This window comes from Rhinopithecus roxellana, chromosome 13, assembly GCF_007565055.1.
Source record: "Rhinopithecus roxellana isolate Shanxi Qingling chromosome 13, ASM756505v1, whole genome shotgun sequence".
Taxonomy (NCBI): Eukaryota; Metazoa; Chordata; class Mammalia; order Primates; family Cercopithecidae; genus Rhinopithecus; species Rhinopithecus roxellana.
Genome location: NC_044561.1, coordinates 60236780 through 60250605, shown reverse-complemented (window position 1 = coordinate 60250605; position 13826 = coordinate 60236780). Strand labels below are relative to the sequence as shown.

General features: G+C 43.4%; 1 pseudogene; it reads right to left on the bottom strand.

The window, feature by feature from the left end:
- Positions 1-4465: 4465 nt before the first annotated feature.
- Positions 4466-10838, bottom strand: LOC104654412 (annotated as a pseudogene).
- Positions 10839-13826: the final 2988 nt, after the last annotated feature.

Genomic DNA, 13826 nt, shown 5'->3' with positions numbered 1-13826 from the left:
GAAACTAGTACCAAGTTACCTTATCTTATAATATTGAGTGTTACTAAAATGAAATTTTAAAACAACACCAAAGTTTAAGTTGGGGTTATAAGTGTTGTGCAGAAAAGATTTCATGTAGCAGGCAAGAGACTGCCATCCTTAGAAAGGCCTGCATGCCAGGCTGGCCCTTGGCTGGTGTTTAGGAAATTGGAATTGGGAGGGTTTCCACCATTCCCTGAGAAGAGTGGCCCACTGTGTTTAAAGTGTTTATAGAAACTGTGGTTACTCTGAACAGCTGTTTTCCTTCTAGAAGTCTGGAATTTGGATACACGTGAGGGAGAGTAACCTCTATATAAAAACTCGGGTACTTAAGTCTCTAATGAGACTCTGGTACTGACAGACATCACTGCACATATGTTGTCAAAATATGAGCCTGGGAGAATTAAGCAGATACTGGGAACTCCACAGGAGAGAAGTCCTGGAGGCTTGTGCCTGGTTTCCTCCAGACTTGACCACATGCACACCTTTTTACTCTACTAATTTTACTTGTCCCCTTTCTTGTAATCAGTTAAAGATCTGAGTATGACTATTTGCTGAGTCCTGTGAGTCCTTCTAGTGAACCACCAAACCTGGGGGTGGTCTTGGGAAACCCTGACACATATGCATTGTATAAGATTTTTATTAAGTTGATATGATACATGTAACTGTAATCAGATGGCTATTTCACAGAATAACTTTCCCTAATCTGTTTTTCTTTTTTTGCCTTGATATTTGACTTGGAGATTCTTGTATTTCTATATCTATCCAATTGAATAAAGCCATAAAAGGAATAAAGGAAACAATAATGTCACAAAGTAATGTGAAATAAGCAGCAATCCTATTTTAACCAAATAAAAAATAGAGGATCTGGGTGATTGACAATATGTCCTATAATACGAATGTTTCTAGAAAAAAAATGAAAAGGTGGTCAATTTTCTGCAACACAACTGGGCTTCATTCCTTTACATAATAATTGTGCAGGCCATGTGCAGTGGCTCACGCTTGTAAATTTCAGCATTTTGGGAAGCTGAGGCAGGAGGATCACTCGAGCCCAGAAGTTCCAGACCAGCCTGGGCAATATAGTGAGACCTCATCTATTAAACAAACAAACAAAAAAAAAACCTTAAAAAGAAAATTAGCCAAGTGTGGTGGTGCATGCCTGTTTAGTCCTAGCTATGTGGGAGGCTAAGGTTAAACATGAAAGGCTCATTTAAGGCCAGGAAGCAGAAGTTGCAGTGAGTCAAGATGGCACCACTGCACTCCAGTACCAGCAACAGAGGGAGACCCTGTATCAAAAATAAATAAATAAATAAATAACTGTGTATCAGACCAGATGTAACTGCACAAGACTGTAGGTCCCAGGTACTCAGGAGGATGAGGTAGGAGGACTGCCTGAACCCAGGAGTTCAAGGCTACAGTGAGCTATGATTGTACTGCTGAATAGACACTGTAATTCTAGCCTAGACAACATAGAGAGACCCCATCTCTTATAATAATAATTGATTCATTGTGCATCATTCAAGTAAATTGTATAACTGGAGAAAAACATATAACTATTGAATATACTGTAATAGTCTACTACTGATCATAGAGTTCCTGTTTACTGCTTCTAATCTTTTTCTTTGTTTCTTATATAACTAAAAACATGATTCACCCATTAAAGGCAGTTCATCACAAAACAAGTCAAAAAGTCCAAAGAATTGCATCCAAACTATAGGATGTGTTATCCACTGCTCCCTGCGAACAGTTGGATTTGGTCACTAAGAATCAGCAGGACTTTTAACTTTGTGTGTGTGTATATGTGCATGTGTGTATGTGTGTGTGTGTGTAAAGTATGACAGATAAAACCACTTTGCTTGTGTAAGAATATGTAATATAACTTGTGCTTCTCAAGAAGGAATTGCTTTTTCTGTCTTCTGTGCTCAGTAGCTATCTTCAAAAAATAATCTCCTATTTGTATGGATACATGCTGTTCAGTTTTACATTTCTTATTGCCATTTATTTATGATACCAGAAAGGGATTGCTGAGTTCCCATTTCTAAGATAGTTACTTTCTTAGTGACACAAATCAATATGTAATACAGTTCACCCTTCAACAGCAAGGGTTTCAACTGCAGGGATTCACTTATATGCAGATTTTCTTCTGCCTCTGCAACCCAGAGACAGCAAGATCCACCTCTCCTCCTCCTCCTCAGCCTAATCAACCTGATGATGATGAAGACCTTTGTCAGGATCTACTTATGCTTTATGAAAGGTCGGTATGCTTTTCCTGATTTTCTTTCTAACAGCTTCATTTCTCCAGCTTACTTTATTGTATGAACACAGTGTATAATAATGCAGTACAAACAAAACAAATGTTCATCAACTGTTTACGTTATCAGGAAGCCTTCCAGCCAGTGGTGAAATATTAGTAGCTAAGGTGAAGGAATCAAAAGTTATACTCAGATCTTCAACTGCACAGGGATCAGAGTCCCTCACTCCCACATTATTCATGGGTCAACTGTAATTCTTTATTTACTAAATATAAAAAATTTATTATAAAAATGAAATAGAAGATCCATTTGTATAACAACTTCAATTTGTTATAATGTGACTATAGAGGAAACCTACAACATACTAACTTAAAAATCTTTTTTCTTATTTATGCAAAAATATTATATAGAATTGTAGGGATCATGATTAAATAAATGAATTTTTTCAGACAATAATGTTTGAGCTTATAAACTAGCTACAACTACCTTCTTAAATAAATCTGAATTTCAAACTAAATAAGTTAAATTTAAAAAATTAATTTACTTATGTAAATACACATATACACATGCAATTCATACATATTTTTAAACTGGCCTTTTTTGATTAACACTAACTACCTTAATCTTGTATCTTACTTTTCATTTTCTTATCAAGAGTAGGATCACCAAGAGAAATAAGAAATTCACTATCAGAAGTCTTACCTGGATTGCCACTTTTAAACATCTTCTTTTTATGTTCTGAAATTTGTTGTTTAATTCTATGTATACAAAATTAATAAATAAAATTGCTATTTTAATACTGAAATAAAAAATATTTACCAAACATATTAAATTCTAAAACAATTTCAGGCAGTATCAGACCTATTATCAGAATTTTAATGTCCCATACATTTCAAATTTTTTAACCTTATAAGCTGATTAAGCTTATAATTAAAGAAGAAAAAAAGTGAAGTACTCATAAATAGAGGAAGCACAGCTCAGTAAATTAACTCTAGTTAGCAGGACCTCAAGCAAAGTGTCCTGCACTCAGAATAAGTCCTCGCTCTGTAACCAATAGGTATTTTGTTTACAGACAAGTTGCTTCTCTTAGGCTCCATGGTTTCTTCTAAAAAACAAGGATTTTGCTACCTTACCTCACTAGGTTGTTAGGAAGATGTAATGAGATTACATGTTTAAATGTTCAGAGAAATAGTAAAGCAATGGAATAATTTACTCTTGAACGTTATTGCTGAAACCATTTTGGAATCCCAAATAAAGCTCGGTGTGTGTTTTTCTATAAGTCCTAATATTCAAATGTTGCAGTTTTCAGAAAATGTTATTAAGTGCTCATTTTGGTTATTAGTTGGATTTATTGTGGCTTGTAATTCAGGGCATTTTACCTAATTAATAACTTATTACTAAAATATATATATATATATATATATATATAAATGTCTCATTAAAATAGATTGTCTCCTATCACTGAGCTCATCAATCACACCAAGGGCAGAAAATTAATAGGTATCAAAACCTGGCTTGGACAACTACCACTCCTTCTCTACCTCCTCAAACTCTGAGCCAGCAGATCTGTGCTAGGATGCTGGATCTCCATGGTCCCCTCCAACTAACAGACAAGACAAAACCCTGCTTTGATTGTTTTTCAGATCCATGAAGGAAACGCAAGTTGACATTTTCTCATTCCCAAGACATGTACTAACAACATGTAACATCCCCTTACTACTCAGCTCTGTTCTCTCCAACAACAACAAAATAAGTAAATAAAGCTCATCACAGATATATAGTGTAATGACTCAGAGAGTTCAAAAGACATCGCTGGGCCAGGCGCGGTGGCTCACGCCTCTAACTCCAGCACTTTGGGTGGCCGAGGTGGGTGGATCACCTGAGGTCAGGAGTTCAAGACCAGCCTGGCCAACATGGCAAAACCCTGTTTCTACTAAAAACATAAAAAGTAACCAGGCGTGGTGGTGGGTGCCTGTAATTCCAGCTACTTGGGAAGCTGATGGAGACTGCAATGAGCTCAGATCACACCACTGCACTCCAGTCTGGGCGACAAAGCTAGACTCTGCCTCAAAAAAACAAACAAAAAAAGACATTACTGAATTAATTATCACTCTGGTTCACTAATTTATGCCCATGTGCCTAGCCCATGGAACGGGGGTAGTCTCCTCAAAGGATGTGGGCCTTCAGGGGCAGCATTACTCTGTGTGTCTGTTGCTTGCTGAAAGATACAAGAACTCCACATTACCCAGGCATACCTTTAATCCAGTTGGGCACCAATCCACAAACTGGATGGTGCGCTTGGTCTTGATGGTGGCGATGGCCGCGTTGACATCTTTCGGGACCACATCCCCCCGTACAACATGCAGCATGCTATGTACTTGCCATGGCGAGGGTCACACTTGACCATCTGATTGGCTGGCTCAAAGCAGGCATTGGTGATCTCGGCCACGGACAGCTGCTCATGGTAGGCCTTCTCGGCTGAGATGACTGGGGCGTAGGTGGCCAGGGGGAAGTGGATGCGGGGATACGGCACTAGGTTGGTCTGGAATTCCGTCAAGTCCACATTCAAGGCCCCATCAAATCGCAGAGAGGCCGTGATGGAGGACACGATCTGCCCAATCAGACCATTAAGGTTGGTGTACGTGGGACGCTCAATGTCCAGGTTGCGCCGACATATGTCATAGATGGCTTCATTGTCGACCATGAAGGCGCAGTCAGAATGTTTCAGGGTCGTGTGGGTGGTCAGGATGGAGTTGTAGGGTTCCACCATGGCCGTGGAGACCTGAGGAGCCGGGTTAATGGCAAACTCTAGCTTGGACTTCTTGCCATAATCCACTGAGAGCCGCTCCATGAGCAGATATGCAAACCCAGAGCCAGTGCCGCCCCCGAAGCTGTGGAAGATGAGGAAGCCCTGCAGTCCCATGCACAGATCCGCCTGAGAGAAACCAGACAACATGAGCCAATGCCCGTGGAAGCCACGCCACCAACCTCCACCAAGCCAGGGCCACTTCTCTTTGCCTCTGAAGACTTGATATGGATTCAAATCATCCATAATAAACACACAGTACACTTTGAAGCAAAGAAAAGCAGACAAAGATCTACAGACAAATCACCATGCATGCCTCAGACTAAGACCATTGCAGACTCAATCGGACTCAAGATGCTGGTCTAAGTTTTTTCTTTCTCTTTTTTTTTTTTTTTTTTTTTGAGATAGAGTCTCACTCTGTTGCTCCGGCTGGAGTGCAATGCCATGAGCTCGGCTCAGTGCAACCTCTGTCTCCTGGGCTCAAGCCATTCTCCTGCCTCAGCTTCCTGAGTAGCTGGGACTACAGGCAGGCACCACCATGCCTCACTAATCTGTGTATTTTTAGTAAAGACAGGGTTTCACCATGTTGGCCAGGCTGGTCTCAAACTCTTGACTTCAGGTGACTGCCCACCTTAGTCTCCCAAAGTGTTGGGATTACAGGCGTGAGTCACCAGATCCAGCCAAAGTGCTGGTCTAAGTTTTGACAAAATGACCTCCCCTTCACAATCCAAGATCTACCCTCCTGTGCAGGACAATGGTCACATGAAGCCTTCTCTTCTTACCAGTTTGCGGATCCGGTCCAGGACCAGGTCGACAATCTCCTTGCCGATGGTGTAATGGCCTCTGGCGTAATTATTGGCCGCATCTTCCTTCCCGGTGATCAGCTGCTCTGGGTGGGAGAGCTGCCTGTAGGTTCCTGTGCGCACTTCATCTACAAAAGAGACCGAATGTACTGTGAATCTTTAAGGCCTGTAGTCACCAAGATGAACACATTCCAGGACTGTTCACTTCTACAAAGTACATGCTATTCAAAGTACATGACCTACATGTTGCAGCTCAACAGTGGCAGTGTCTGGTAGAAAATATCTCTGTGTGATAACCAAAGTGCAAATGTGTGATAATCAAACTGCAATTTATGAGTCTAGGAAGTTAAACTCAGCTTGCAGTAAATGTCAGCACTACCAGTTCCCAGTGAAGGGAAATAAGCTGTAGCACCCACACACAGGTAAATTCTACAGGTACATAATTCTTTCCTACATGTAGCTACATCAAAGGCTGTAAATTAAAACTCTTACAAACTGGGAAGTCACCAGGTCAATGTGACTTCTGCAGCAGTCCCATCAGGGCACCCTGTGTGGCCTGGGCCCCACAGGCTTTCAGGTGACACTGTCATCTCATATGGGGCCACTGAAAGGGGCTGTCTCTTTGCAGTTCTTCTTGGAAACCACCTTGGGCTGCTAATCTGGAGGAAGCAAATGACTGTGCTGTACTTAACCTTCTATGCCTAAGATGCAGGTCAAGACTCTCGTGCACCACCATAAGAGAGTGCACAGCATTCAGGAGGGAACCAATGCCACTGTGCCCTGCAGGCAGGGCCACCTGAGCAGGGCTGAGGCAGCCAGAGGGAATGTCTCCACAGCCCATCTTATTGCTGCCAAAGCAGCTTTTCTCTGTAGCTCAGGTTTTCCTAAATGAGGAGCTGAGTCTCACAGACACTTTAATCATGAACCTTTCAGTTTCTCTCTTTTTTTTTTTTTTTTTTTTTTTTTTTATTATACTTTAAGTTCTAGGGTACATGTGCATAACGTGCAGGTTTGTTACATATGTATACTTATGCCATGTTGGTGTGCTGCACCCATCAACTCGTCAGCACCCATCAATTCATCATTTATATCATGTATAACTCCCCAATGCAATCCCTCCCTCCTCCCCCCTCCCCCCTCCCCATGATAGGCCCCAGTGCGTGATGTTCCCCTTCCCGAGTCCAAGTGATCTCATTGTTCAGTTCCCACCTATGAGTGAGAACATGCAGTGTTTGGTTTTCTGTTCTTGTGATAGTTTGCTAAGAATGATGGTTTCCAGCTGCATCCATGTCCCTACAAAGGACGCAAACTCATCCTTTTTGATGGCTGCATAGTATAATCAAAACCGCTCAACTACATGGAAACTGAACAACCTGCTCCTGAATGACTACTGGGTACATAACGAAATGAAAGCGGAAATAAAGATGTTCTTTGAAACCAATGAGAACAAAGATACAACATACCAGAATCTCTGGGACACATTTAAAGCAGTGTGTAGAGGGAAATTTATAGCACTAAATGCCCACAAGAGAAAGCAGGAAAGATCTAAAATTGACACTCTAACATCACAATTAAAAGAACTAGAGAGGCAAGAGCAAACACATTCAAAAGCTAGCAGAAGGCAAGAAATAACTAAGATCAGAGCCGAACTGAAGGAGATAGAGACACAAAAAACCCTCCAAAAAATCAATGAATCCAGGAGTTGGTTTTTTGAAAAGATCAACAAAATTGACAGACCGCTAGCAAGGCTAATAAAGAAGAAAAGAGAGAGGAATCAAATAGATGCAATAAAAAATGATAAAGGGGATATCACCACTGACCCCACAGAAATACAAACTACCATCAGAGAATACTATAAACGCCTCTACGCAAATCAACTAGAAAATCTAGAAGAAATGGATAATTTCCTGGACACTTACACTCTCCCAAGGCTAAACCAGTTTCTCTCTTAACAACACCATAGGCATATGCTTGTCTATCTCATACCTTCTGCAGGAGGATTCAAAGGAGCCCACATGGGGCTTTACCGATGATGCTCTCCCACCCTCCCAGGAAAGCTGCCATCCAGAGCCCGAGCACCTACTAACCACAGTGGGCTCCAGGTCCACAAACACTGCTCTGGGCACGTGCTTGCCAGCCCCAGTCTCACTGAAGAACATGTTGAAGGAGTCGTCCCCGCCACCAATGGTTTTATCACTTGGCATCTGACCATCGGGCTGAATTCCATGTTCAAGGCAGTACAGTTCCCAGCAGGGACTGCCGATCTGGACACCTGCCTGCCCTACATGGATAGAGATACACTCGCGCTGTGAACCAGAACATAAATGTAGACCCATTCATTTCAAGGCAACTTGAAGCTATACGGCACGCAAAATATTCTAATTTAATATTTGTATAGTGCTTCAGTATCTGGTGCTTTCACAATTGATATTTCCTAGGAGGGTTAGGTGACTGACCCCTTAATCCCTGTGAAAACTTACTTGCTCTAAACCATCCTAGCTGCTAAGTTCCAGAGGTAGCCCTAGAACCTAACGTTTGCCACTACACAAAAATTAGATTATGTTAAAACTTGGAAGCCATATAATGCCAATAATCAACCCCACATTATAGCCAGTCACAGTAATGCTCTGAAGAGTACACAGCAGTTTTTGATTATGTCCTGATCAAAGGATAAGGTAATTGGGTTGGGTAAAGAAATAGAGAGTAGGTCCCAGGTCACTGTGGTCCAAGCCCAGGTGTTCAGTCTGTGTCCTCTCTCTGCCCCCCCAGATCTACCCTCCATCATTCACCACCTGCTCTTTGCTCCCAGAGGCTGACCCATGAGGACAGTGTCAGAGGCCCATCTTGCCCTCTGGCTTCGTGCTGATTTGTTCAATGACAGGCAACAGCAGGAGACCAGGAGGCTGGAGGAGGCATCAGGGTACTCTCCCCTTGGCCCCTTCCTGCTCAGCTTTCATGGGTGATCCAAATCCCTCCATCAAGGCCACACTTTTGGCAGGTGGCCCTCTTCATAAAGTTACCCTCTCAAGTTTTTGTAAACACTCCCTCCCCTCCACCCCTTGAAGCCTAGGAGTGTAATGGCTCCCAGACGTCATCAGTGCTGGGACACTGCACTGTCCTTTGGTGGTTTCTTTAAACCCTGCCAAGGCGGGTGTGGTGGCTCATGCCTGTAATTCCAGCACTCTGGGAGGCTGAGCTGAGATCGCTTGGGACCAGTTTGAGAACAGCCTGGGCAACTATGAAAAAAAAAATTATTATTTTTTTGAAACAAGAGTCTCACTCTGTCACCCAGGCTGGAGTGCAGTGGCACAATCTCAGCTCACTGCAGCCTCTGCCTCCCGGGTTCAAGCAATTCTCTTGCCTCAGCCTCCCAAGTAGCTGGGACTACAGACCACTATGCCCAGCTGATTTTTTGTATTTTTAGTAGAGACGGGGTTTCACCGTGGTAGCCAGGATAGTCTTGAGCTCCTGGCCTTGTGATATGCCCGCCTCAGCCTCCCAAAGTGCTGGGATTACAGGCATGAGCCACCGCACCGACCTGAAAAATTTCAACATTAGCCAGGTGTGGTGGCACCTGTAGTCCCAGCTACTCAGGAGGCTGAGGCAGGAGGATCACTGGAGCTCAGGGGTTCAAGACTGCAGTGAGCTGTGATCCTGCAACTGTGCTCCAGCCTGGGCAACAGAGCTGTTGAGCCGTCTCAAAAAAAAAAGGATACTTGACAGACCATGGCCATAGCTATTCAGACTTGGGACTTGCAAATCTGTTCTTTATGTTAATGTGTTGGTTGCTTTTTTTTTTTTTTTTTTTTTTTTTTTTGAGGCACAGTGTCTCTCTTGTCACCCAAACTGGAGTGCAGTGGCACCACCATGACTCACTGCAGCCTGGAAGTCAGTCCTGGGGCCAGCTGATCCTCCCACCTCAGCCTCCCGAGTAGCTGGAACCACAGATCCACGCCACCACCCTGGGAATTTTTGTATTTTTAGTAGAGAAGGGTTTCCGCCATATTGGCCAGGCTGGTGCGGAGCCCCCGACCTCAGGGGATCCCCCGCCTCCACCTCCCCAACGGCTGGGATTCCAGGCGTGAGCCACTGTGCCCACCCACTGTGTTGCTTTTAGGTGAATGACGCAATGTTTCAGCAGCGTCTGGGCTTTAATTGCTGATCTGACCAATGTCCACAGCCCCAGCCTCCATCAGCTAAGGCTCCTGGGGTTCCTCAGTGGTTTCCAGTAGCACTGAGCCGTTTGGAGACCGGAAAGCGGGAGCAGCGCCCTCGTCTTCAGGGGGTGACACCACTGTTTGCTTTCTGGGGGACGGGACGCCGTTAATGCTCCCCGTCCACCGACTCAAGGCCGGCAGCTTCCTCTAAAACAAAAGCTGCCGTCCCTGCCCTGGAGCCTGCAGACCCAGTATACGACCCCGTGTCCTGCCCTGGGCCCCGCGTCCTTCTCTGGCCTCCTCTCTGCACCCGCAACAGCATCCCTCCGTCCAGCCACCTCAAGAGGCCAACTTCGTCCACCCTCCAGCCTGGACATCTGTGGGTCAGGAGTGACCAGGCCAGGCCTTACCATGTTCAGCTCCACCGCTGCTGCAGTCCGACGCTACTACTTGACAGCAACGGCCGCTGCAGCTGCACACGCGCAACTACAGCCTCCCACCGCACGCTGTCTGGGATTGGCCCGCTCGTGCCAGGCCACCATTGGTCCAGAGCTCTGGGGAGGCGGGCCAAGGCTCGGATCCCAGTTTCAATTGGCTGTTGCTCAATAAACGTAGTGCAGACGCCCTCTGATTGGATGCAGGATTGGCGGGAAGGCAGCAGTCTCAGAGGGGGCCCTCTGATTGGATGCAGGAGCGGGGAGAAGGCCGTGCGGTCAGAGGGCAGTGCCTGGGCTGAGACGTTTCTGGGGGTCCTCTGAGCTGGGTTGGAGCAGCTACTGCGCCTTTGTGGGTCCAGGAACATTGCTTTTTAAGTAAGCTCTCAGCCTGGCAGTGGCTTAACCAAGAACTTGTGCCGCTGCCTCCTCCCCAGTTGCCCCAGACTGGCTCCTCTGGAGGTGCCTTATTCAGATCTTTGCAAACAGGGCCACCTTTGAGAGGCCTTCTGGGCATCTACCCAACTCTCAGCAGCATTGCAATCACCCCACCTTCCCACGCGGCACCCGGGAAGTGGCGGGATTCGATCACTTTTGTGATCTGAAAGGAAAAAGTGGGTGGGTCTCGGTGGCTCAGGCCTGTAATCCCATCACTTCGGAGGCAGAGGCGGGTAGATCACCTGAGGTCAGGAGTTCGAGACCAGCCTGACCAACATGGTGAAATCCCATCTCTACTAAAAATACAAAAACTAGCCGGGCATGGTGGGCGCGCCTGTAATCCCAGCTACTCAGGACGCTGAGGCAGGGGAATTGCGTGAACCCGGGAGGCAGAGGTTGCAGTGAGCTGAGATCACACTGCATCCTGGGCGAGACTCCGTCTCAAAAAACCAAACAAACAAACAAAAAATTATATATTCAGCTACTCAGGAGGTTGAGGCAGAAGAATGGCTTGAACCCAGGAGGTAAGAGGTTGCAGGGAGCTGAGATTGCACCATTGTACACCAGCTTGGGCAACAAGATTGAGACTCCATCTCAAAAAAAAAAAAAGAATATAGTATATAATACACTGAGCCTACAAACTATGTGTTCATTGACTGTTTATGTTATGAATACGGCTTCTGGTCAACAGTTGGCTATCAGTAGTTAAGTTTTGTGGGAGTCCAAATTTATATGTGAATTTTCTACTATGCCCCTACACCCCACATTGTTCAAGAGGAAAGGAAAGGAAAACATTAGAATGAACCATGTGGGACTGGACTGAAATGGAGAGTGTCAGTAAGAACTTGGGATTTTCAACATATTTTGATACTGAAATTTGGATTAATGTAAGCAGGTATGTATGTGTATTTATGTATATGCATATATTTCTCTGCTCTGTTCCAGGAGGAAGCCTGAGAGCACTGAGAACCCCATAGCCATATACACATCTGCTTCAACTAGTGGCCAGATCTTGGTTTCTACATATCATTCTCCCCTAAAAAAAATTTGGTCTGCCAGAAAAATGGCTGATTTCAGGGCTGGGGAAGAGAGAGTAGATGATAAGCTTGGAAGACTGTGTGGCATAAAATAAAGAAAAGCTTAAAGAATAATGGCAAAGCATCAAAAGGACACGAAGTCAGCCTGAAATGGCTATCACTGGCCAAGTCTGGGGGTATCTGAACACCAAAATAATGTTTTCCCTTCTCCCCTGTTTGTCTGTTTGTTTTGTTTTGTTTCATTTTTTAATCCATGTAGAAGGCATTAAATAAGAAAATCATCATGCAGCCACCATCAGGCCAGCATCACTCATCATAATTAAATTCAAGCAAGAACCATCAATGCAGCCAGGTGTGGTGGCTCATGCCTGTAATTCCAGAACTTTGGGAAACTGAGGCTGGGCGGATCCTTTGAGCCCAGGAGCTTGAGACCAGCCTAGGCAAATAGCAATGCCCTAGCTGCTTGGGAGGCTGAATAAGAGGATCGCTTGGGCCCAGGAGGGAGTCTGAGGCTGCAGTGAGCTGTGTTTGTGCCACTGCACTCTAATCTAGGGTACAGAGCATGACCCTGTCTCAAAAAAAAAAAAAAAAGAACAGGAAAGAAAAAGAAAAAAAAAATCATCAATGCAATACTAAATCTAGTGGGTGAAATTTTGAGGTGTAACTAGACATTTATAGAGCCACCAAGTATTGTCACACAAGATATCAGTGAAATACAAAAGGTAAACAGTAACTTTACCATGGACAAACCTGACAGACACTCCTTAACCAAAGAAGCAAAGTCAACACTGTCCAGCAATGAAACCAACTGACAGCCTCCAGATATGCTGCATAAGTCTCCAGATAAATTGTATTGGGAAGAAGTCAGCATCACCTATGTGACATTCCTGCCTGAATGATATAATCTGAATCTAATAATGAGGAAACATCACATGAACACAAACAGAGAGAAAATCCATAAATAATTGACCCATACTCTTCAAAAGCGTGAATGTTATGAAAATCAAAGAAAGGCTCAAAAACAGTTCCAGATTAAAGGAGAACAAAGAAAGAGGACAATTGGACCCAACACATCATTGAATGTGAAAATCCCCCATCTTGGATTTTCTTTGGCTATAAAGGATATTATGGGGGAAACTGGCAAAATCTTAATAAGGTCTGTCAATTAGATATTAATATTGAATCAATTTTAATTTTCTGATTTTGATAATGATAATCCTAGTTATGTAAGAAAATTTCTTCTTTTTAGGAAATAGATAGTAAAGTATTTAGAAATAAAGAGGCATCATGTCTGACTAACAAATGGTTCAGGAAAAGGAATACATATTGTGTACCTAAATTTATATTTATTTAGAAAGAGAAGAAGAAAAGTGGGTGAAGAAGCAAATGCAGTAAAATGTTAACATTTGGGGAATGAGACCCAAGGATTCTTTGTACTATTTTTATAATTTTTCCTTAAGTCTGAAATTGTCAAAACAAAACATGTCAAAGAAGAAAAACAAATTTTTTAAAATATCAACAAATTATATCCCATTGCATGAAATAAACCATGCATCCATGTTGATCTAAGTAAATGAATAAACTGAAGATTTTATGAGGAACAGAGATATTTACATAGTCTTAAATTACCTCCCCACAATATATCAATTAATTACAAGATGAAAAAGCAACACTGCAGAAAAGAAATCCAGCAGATACCATCATTAATTGTCAATGCTAATCTCATCAGTAATAAGACAAATCAAAATTATAGGTTATATGGCAGGATGCAATGAGAAGATCCCAGGATCATCGCTGAGATACTCTTGCCAAAAATAATACAATCTAAATCTCATCATAATGAAACATGAGGAAAAGACAACTGAGAGATATTCTATACCC